General features: G+C 36.9%; 1 protein-coding gene across 1 annotated transcript in view; it reads left to right on the top strand.

The window, feature by feature from the left end:
• The window catches only part of NAALADL2 (N-acetylated alpha-linked acidic dipeptidase-like 2), a 48,126-nt gene that overhangs the window by 38,233 nt on the left and 1,110 nt on the right, over positions 1-8,783 (top strand). The window lies entirely within an intron of this gene.

Raw genomic sequence — 8,783 nt, 5'->3', positions numbered from 1 at the left:
CAATCTAATTGCTTTTCAGTTCACAGTGTAACCTAGTGATTGGCAATTGAAAGGAATAAAATACTGCTAGTTGGGCAGTGTTGAGATTTTTTTTTTTTTAATCAGCAGATTTTGTATATAAAAAGCAAGGTTTCAACTTTTTTTTGATCAATACGTTTTTTTTATAGAAAAGTGTTAGTGAAACATCCACTGCTGTTCATGTACATACAGAAATGGTCTCTTGCTGTAGGTAAATGTAATTGTCTCCGACAGTAAAAGGTACCACTTGGACTTGGTTATGCAGCTGGTCACATTTTATTGAGACACTGACATATTCCCTGTGGTCTGGGAAGAAAAGAAGATTATATCATTGTGAAGTTTTGCTGGATCAGTGCTCTGCCTGTGAATGCGGGGTTATATGCAAACACTTTCAAGGTGGGGGCTTGCCTTTTTTTCTGTTCTCCTTCAGCTGCAGCATGCATTGCCCTCAGCATTGTAACTTGTTGGAAAATGCAGGGAACAGTTGTTGGGAGCTTGGGACCTGTTTCTTTCCTTGCATTAGGAGAAAATAATAGTAAATCCCTTTGTTAAATTGTTAGACCTATAAACTTTGAAGAAAATTATATTCCTGTTGCTGTATTTAAAACGGAGACTAAGATATCCTTGTATGTCCAAAATAAAGGTTTAGGTTAAGTCATACAGAGCGCTATTATATCTTCGGACATAGTACAAGTTTATTTAAAATACTTTAGATGCAATTGTGCAAAGATATAGATTGTGATGTTATACACACACACAATCCTGTATACCATAGAGGAAAACCTGTCTTTTGTGACTGAAACTTAGCAACTATGGAAGTTAATATGAAAAAAATAGTGGTGGTGATCTTACTGATTTTGAAAGAAAATGGCATGATTTTGAGAGATTCTATTGTAAACAAGGGATTGTTTAATGAAAAAAAAGAGGTTTCTTGTGTAGATATCTCCATTCTGTATATATTTTGAAACAACTTTTCTTACAGGCCGTTCATCTGTTGGAAACAGTTTACTGTATTAAAAAAAAAGGAAAGTATGAAGGAGTAGATCAGTCCTTTTTGCGGTAAGCACATGAAGACCGAGAGCTCAATGTTAGGAAAAGGCAAGATTTGCTTGCTTTCTTTCCTAAAAGGAAAGCCTTTCACCGAAACCCTCTTGTAAACAAAAGGAACAATGAGTCATGCCAATGACTTCTTTTGCGCTGAAGTATACAATGTAAAAGGTATCTCCTCTCTCTCCCCTCCTTTGGCATCTGCAATTAACAGTCTTTGGGATTTTGAAAAATAGCCCATTTGAGGGTCTGGAGCTGTCGTTCTCTGTATTAAGGTTTCTGTGGTTCATTAACTATTCTGAAGATGGGTAATGATCACCATCCTTTTTTTATGTGTCTCCAGAATGATGGGGGAGAAATCCTAAATGACATTTTCATCTGTCTCTACACTGGATAATTAAGCATTGTCACTGAAAAGTGAGTGCTTTTTTTTTTTTTTTTTTTTAAAAAAAAGGTTAAGGATGATTTTAAATAAAGTGTAAGATGCTTTGATAACTGAAACCCACGAGTGTGAATCAGGCAATCTGGTTTCTGTTCCTAGCTCTGTCATTGCCTACCTATCTGCCCTTGAGTGATTTGCTGATACTAAACATTTTCAAAAACTTCCACAGTTTTGTGGTTTTCATTTCTTGGACATCTGGTTTAATATCAAAAGTCAACTGCCTTTCAGATTTTGCCTACATGATTGTAAATGATCAAAAAGCAGTAATTTAACAAGTTATTGCATGACAGCAGAACTTGATTTGATTACACATGCTCATAGTCCATTGCAAATTAACACGTTTAAACAACCTTCACTTTGGCCAATGCGTTTTACTGTACTTTTGTGCTCTGTTGATAAGCCAATTCATTCATAAAGTACTGTGGTAATGTTGATAATTTGCCATCCATTTTCCATATTGCAAATAAAAATTGTATTAAGAAGGTCTTTGATTTTTAAAATCTGATGTATTCAAAAGAATTTCTGTCAAATTTACAACCCAGATAACATATTTTGCATACGTTCAAAGTCTTTTTGGCTGATTTGCAAAGGATCTGAATTAACTAATCTCTTCAGTTCTTTGCCCAGCAATTTCGGGACTCAAACGCTAGTGTACGTATGCAACACTTTTTGGACCTTAGATGAGGGATTTTTATGACGGATTCTTGCAGATGCTGCTGATTCATGAAATACTGAGAGTATTCACTACGTTGCTTTGAAAGACCATATACAGAAGAATGAAACGAGCCTTACTTTGTGCTAGGATGCAATTTATACCTAGTTGCTTCTGAAATGATGACTTATCAGGAATTACTGAAAATCAGAGTAAAAGAATTCAGATTCAGAACAGCTATAAACTCACATAATTTCTACACGGTGAATGTGTACTGAACTTCTTTTTTGAACATTATGTATTTGCAGATGACTTGCTTGTTGGTAGATACTTACTTTTCAAAACTTGAATGCCTTGGATTCATTGAGGTGCTTTCTACAAATGTCAGTTGATCTGGTGGTGGATCTGGCCACGTACTCTGTGTTGTGACAGAGTTTAATTCATTAGGTTAACTGGTAAGGCACATGACTGCTTCAGTTGCTGCACTTACATCATTCAATACCGGTTTTCAACAATTTTCCTTCTCTATCAATAATCAGATGTAATCAGTAGTTTTCCATTAATAAACCGTTAAAATGTGATGGGCTCTTGAGCTTTGAATGAACATGCAGAGCATACTATTGCATTAACACTGTTTTAAAATACTATTATGTTGTTTCTGTGTCTGATGCTGGAATAGGTGAGGCATTGGGTTTTACCATGGGTGTTTGTTTCCACAATAAAAGATTGCATAACTGGAAGAATTGTTTATTAAACAAATAGATCTGAAAGAGCCTTTTTCAGTTTAGAATGACATGTTATTGCTGAAAAGTAAGGTATATTCTCTGTCAGAAGTCACAGATATTCAGAGCTATAGATTTTTTCAAAACTCTTCTAAGCTTAAAATACACTGGAAGCGTAGTTGAGGGATTTTGTGTGTGCTTTCCCTGTTTTTACCCTCTTCTGGGCAATCATTTGACAGACCCTTGTTGGAACTCGTAGTGGCGATCTGATGTTCTGAAGCATTTGGAAGATTTGGGTACTGGCTAGATGTCAGCATAACTGACATCCAGATCTCTTAGAAAGCTTTGGAAAGCTCACCTATGGCCAATTTATGACTTTGCAATGTTTAGTGTCGAGGAACAATGAATTTCTTGTTTTCCAATAAACTGTGGAATCACGGAGTGAGAGAATCAGTCATTTTTCAATGCCTTCCACCATCTGCCTTGAATGCAAGTTTGGCTTGCATCCTGATGTTGGCAAGTGAGATTTGAACTATCCCCATTAGTTTTATCTAAAAAATATAAAAGGCATTTGACTGTCTGATGCAGTGGGTAGTAGCAATATGCTTGGTAGTCCTGTAGTGAACAAAAAAAATGTACAAAATAGCCAAGCTTGGGAGCCAGCATGGGCTGAGATCTGAGGGTGTTCTTCAATCCCATGACAAAGAACTTCTCAGGAAAATGAGAGGTTTGGCCTGAAGCTGTTGTGCATGTAATTATACCATGATAGGAGAGGGTACATACAGTCAGGTACCCCTGTGAAAGTCTAATACCTAGGTGGACCTAAACATAGTACAAAAATGCTATGAAGTTTTGTTTAAAAGTACTGTTGTGCCTGCTCCTGGTATGATTTTCTAAATAGAAGACTCAAGTCCCTCTTTATTGAAAATACCCAAAAGCCATAGTGCACATAATGTTTGAAAAAAAAAGTTCAAAAGCGTTTTTCTGCTGGAGAACTGCACAACCAAACCTAGAGCCGGTGTTCTGTTATCTGACGTTACATATTTTTTATGGTTTCATGAATTATATTTATTCTGCATCTGTGAAAAGTAAAAGCTGTCATAAATTATACTCCTTTATGTTAATAGCATGATGTCTATATTGTAGGCACTATGTAGCATTTGTAGAGACACACAGGTGCAGACCTGTAAATGCTCCCTTTGATAGCAAAAGCGGTATATTGTTACCCAAGAATGAACAGGGTTTTAGCTTTCCTATCATTAGGACAGACCACGCATTCATCACTGCGTCTGATGAGCCATGTATAATTTTTTCTATCGGGCAGAACTGGATGACAGCGGAGGGCTGGCAGAAAGCCCTGCCTCCCATGAGAGGTCCATTTCCAATGGAGAGGCTGCTGCGGGTGATGAGACTGGCTGGCCAAAACCCAGGCAAACGGAAGAAGCAGCATCGTGTCACGTAGTGGCTGACCCATATCTAGTGTCCAAATGTTTAACCAGAGCTTTCCGTTGCTTTTGTGCTGTAGGCCAGTATTATTTTGTTTGTTTATGATTTATGAAGCATATCTGAATAGACTTACCTGTTCGTTTTGGTCATTACTATGGTCATCGTGTGACAAGAATGAACATAGTACCAGATGTCTTGTGACCCGTGACTGCCACAAAATTAATATTAGTATCAGTGCTAAAAATATGCCCAGAATATCCAGAATGTATAGAGAGTGATGGCAGATGCGACAAAGGACATGTCATGGATCTGCTTTCTGGAGCAGTTGCCGGAGGCCTTGCAATGCAACCTGAAGTGGTTCTGGGTATCTTTAGGCAACTGGATCCTATCCTGCACTAAGCTGCATGTAGGCAACTATTTACACCATGAGAATGTTTCTCTTATGTATTCTAACCTGCTGATAAATATTTATCCTCTCTTGGACTCAGATTTTTTTTTTTTTATTTATTTTATTTATTTTGGAATCAGCAGATTTGTAGCAGTCAGTTCAGACCACGGGAAATCCAATCGGGCAGGTTGGAGACCAGCCAGTTGAGCACCCTAATTAACAGGAACACGTAATTAAAATTTAAGCAGATGTGGCTTGGGCAGGTGGTATTTCCTGAACGCATTTAGTTTGCTGTGTGTACACACTATATGTGATGGATACAAATAAATACTCTATTTGCAACCGCGAAAAATACTTGTGCATATGCTGAGCAGTTGGTCTGTGCGAGTGCTGTGCGCTCACCCGGCACTGCTGAAACTGCCACATCTCAGCTCTTAATGGACTGAAACGAGTTCTGAAATCCTGAACATATGTAAACATTTTTAAAACTCAGCCTGGACAAAGTTTGTGGGAAGCAAAAAAGACATATGCATGGCAGCTTATAAATATAATAACCCCATATGATGCTTTTCTTGCACTCTTTTTTGATTATTTGCTCCCAGCTGCTGTTGGAAACAGCATATTAGGCAAGATACACTTTGATCTGATGTAGGTTTACAAAACAATGTTGTCTGTTGAACTCATTGCCACTCCCCAAATTTGAAAACAACTACTCAGCTGAAAAATTGGCGCATAAAAATTCCAAAATCATATTTGTTCTTAGTTCTTACCTAAAATTCCAGTAATGGCTTTATCAAGAATTTCAGTGAACTGGAAGAAAATAATAAAAAGTTACAGTCAAAATTTGATAAACTTCTAACTCTGCAAAAATGGAATTCGGGTGTGTTTTTTTTTTTTTAATAGGACAGCAAGTGTAGGCCATTTCCCACTCTCATTGCAGTGTAGACATTAAATCTTTGAAGAAAAAAACCCAAACAAACCACACTTGCAGTTCTTCATAATTGAGGGAAAATTTTGTTCCTGTAGATTTTTAAGATTAAATCTGAAGAATCCTACTGCAGTTTTAGATGTGTTTTGGGGGGGGTTCTAGCAGTTTAATAGGATTGTCTGATAAGTAATTGTGTCATACCGTTAAATTATTCCATCTTCTGATTGTTAGAGTGACCTATTGTAATTTTTCAGTATCCTTTGAGCGGTGTTTCGCAGTGTCCCAGTGTATCACCAGCAATGAACATCTGCCTTATTTGCAATACCTTGTTCTAGCAAGCTGTGTCGAAAGGAGTGCTGTTAGAGCAGATGACTTTCCATTAAGCTGCTGCAGCTCCGTGTTCCCCATGGTTACCAATGTGAAAGTGAAATTTCTGTGTTTTGTGTGCACGTGTGTGTGTTGATTTATCTTTTATAATCATCTGTTAAAGATTGGTCTTTTGAAGCTGCAGAGGCTGTAGAAAGCCTGGCTTTATTACAGATGTATCTCTGTCTTATTTCAAATTATTTTCCTAGCTCTAAAACTTTGAACCTTCAACAGTCATGGTCTGCTTCTCTTCACTGGCCAGCTATCAGGCAGTAAAACACAACTTAGACTTCTTGTTTACACAGGAAATCTAAGAACGTGTTTTCATAAACGTTTTCTTGATCTTGTCCTGGTGTCGAAGTGGAACAACTTTACCTTATTCAAGTGAAGTAGGGTATGCTGTCTGAGTTTTAAGTGGAATTTTATCTGTTTGTTTCAGTTCAGGAACCGAGCATATTTGAGATGGAGCAGAATACTCATGAAACAAGTTTGTGTCCTGTTCTGATGTACAGTAGTTCGGTATCTGATCTATATTCAAAAGTAAAGGAAAGTAACTTGTGGAAATCTCTTTGAGAGCATCTGATAAAGGCACAGTATTATTCAGGCTGTTACTGTTATATTTATTAACGTTGATTCTAACATGAGACCAAATCTTAAGTCTGTGGTGGCTCCACTTCAATAAATTATGCAGATTTACAGCAGCTGAGATGTGCCTGTTAACTTTGTCGTTATTCCCATTGACTGAACCTGAATAGGTAGCTGAATAAAGTATGTTTTTAATGTGAGTAAGGGAATCAAAAATTTGGCTGACGTTATTAAAGGCAGTATTGTAAGCGGAAATTGGCAGTCATATTGCTATTGATTCCTACTGAGTATGCAACCGCTTGCAAAAGTGAGAAGCATAATCATCCCAGGGGCCTGTTTCTTTCCACTGCTTAAATCTTGCTGCTGTGAATCTCAGTGCGCTGGCAGTTTTAGGAAGCAAGTTAATTGACAATTTGTAGAGGACGACTATGAAGTGCATGTGAAGTGTTGGAATTTTTCAGGATGGACTGTCAAACAAACTTTACACTTTTCTGAATTTGGTCTGCTTTAGGAAATACTGTTTTTACATGTTATACTTGTTATCCAACTAGTATGTAATAAAAATAATGGGTTAAATTACCTCTGACTTTAAGTCCATGTAGTTAGCAGAATTATATCAAAGACCAAGTGCAAGTCAGTCACTGTAAAAAATCTGCACAAAAAAAAAACCTTCGTGGTGGTGGTGTTCATAAGATTTATCAAAGTAGTCTAATATGTGCTGATTTATTGTAATATAATGTGTGCTTATAATTTGCAATTTGATTTTAACATGCTATAAAGAAATTATGGAGTAAATAGTGAGCGTGCTCGTTCCTGTAACTTAATCAGATATGTTGTCACAAAAGTTTCAAAGACATGGTTATTTAATTATGAAGTGGAAAGTAACTTTACTTGTATTACTAAGGGAGCAATTTGCTTATTGTATCTTCTTCTTTTAATGCTTAATTCCTTTTATTGAAACTGAATACTTCTCGTTGCAATGTGCCATAACCTTATTGGCCTGGGATAAGTTTCTTGCAATTATTTATTCTATTAATGTTGCTATCACCTGAGGGAAATTCAGATATTCTGTTAATGATTGTGTTAAACAACTTTCTGTATTTCTGTACTGCCCAAGTTTATGTCATTACATTAGGAGGCACAGGAGATGAAATTGGAAACTTGTAATATACTACAGATTGGATTATCTTGTCTGTTTTGTGTAGACTGCTTGAAGACTTATTTTAGATAATTTAAAAAGATTAAATCTGCAAGACAGTTATTCCTCCTGACAGGATCTCTGAAGTCTTTAACGTAAGTCCAGTGTTCTTGTAAAGATTTTGAACTTTGTACACTAATAACTTTGCTATTGCAATGCAGGCTGGGGTAGAACATCTTTCTTTAATCAAAGAATTTTTGCAATTTTTTAAAATTCTTTGGATGTTGGAATAATTATTTCATCCATATGATGGGCATTAGACATTTGAATGTGGTATATAATGTTTGAGCCGTTTCTAGGCTATACTAGGTGTTATAGCTTCACTTTCTGCCTTTTTAAGGTTTTAAAGTTGTCTGGGCAGTAAATGTTCTTTTTTTTAAAGGTCTGTTGAACTATAAGGTAGTTTTGTTGGGGTGAAGAAAGGAGTCTTTCTGCTTGCTTTCCATCAAAAGCTTTCCTTGGCGGAGTTGTCCCTGGGGTTAGTGCAGACCCCAATGGAAGCAGTGCTGGTACCTTCAGCCGGGAGCATCCTGCCTGCAGCTTCGCAGCTGGGTTCTGAGTAGCACAGAGGTGCCTGTAAAGCACTTGGTGGGATTCTCAAATACCTATTGCTTGCAATAATGGTTTTAAAAAGACTGTGCGTTATTCAACCGTTGCCTTTGATGTGTGCAAGACAGCCAGCGTATTTTTTTTAAGGTTCTATTAAGGAACCTAAAGCATCTAAATATAACTGGCCTTTTTGTGAAGAGGAGGTTGTGAACAAGAGTTTAAGGCAGTGTCAGTGTCTCTGTGCTTGGAAATCAATACCTCTGTGATCCTTAGTCTTGTTTCTCAGTCCTAAGAGCTTCACTAAAAAAAAAAAAAAAAAAAAAAGAGAAAATCCTCCTAAAATTCAGCAAATATTCCGTACATTTTTTGTACTGCATTTGGATAGTGCTTTTTAGTTGAATAATGGTTCTTTTTATTTGTGCCCTGCTTTGCTTACATAAGT

Source organism: Fulmarus glacialis, unplaced genomic scaffold (assembly GCF_000690835.1).
Source record: "Fulmarus glacialis isolate BGI_N327 unplaced genomic scaffold, ASM69083v1 scaffold7695, whole genome shotgun sequence".
NCBI classification, from domain to species: Eukaryota; Metazoa; Chordata; class Aves; order Procellariiformes; family Procellariidae; genus Fulmarus; species Fulmarus glacialis.
Note: the sequence above shows the minus strand (reverse complement) of the source record. Positions and strands in the feature narration are given on the sequence as shown.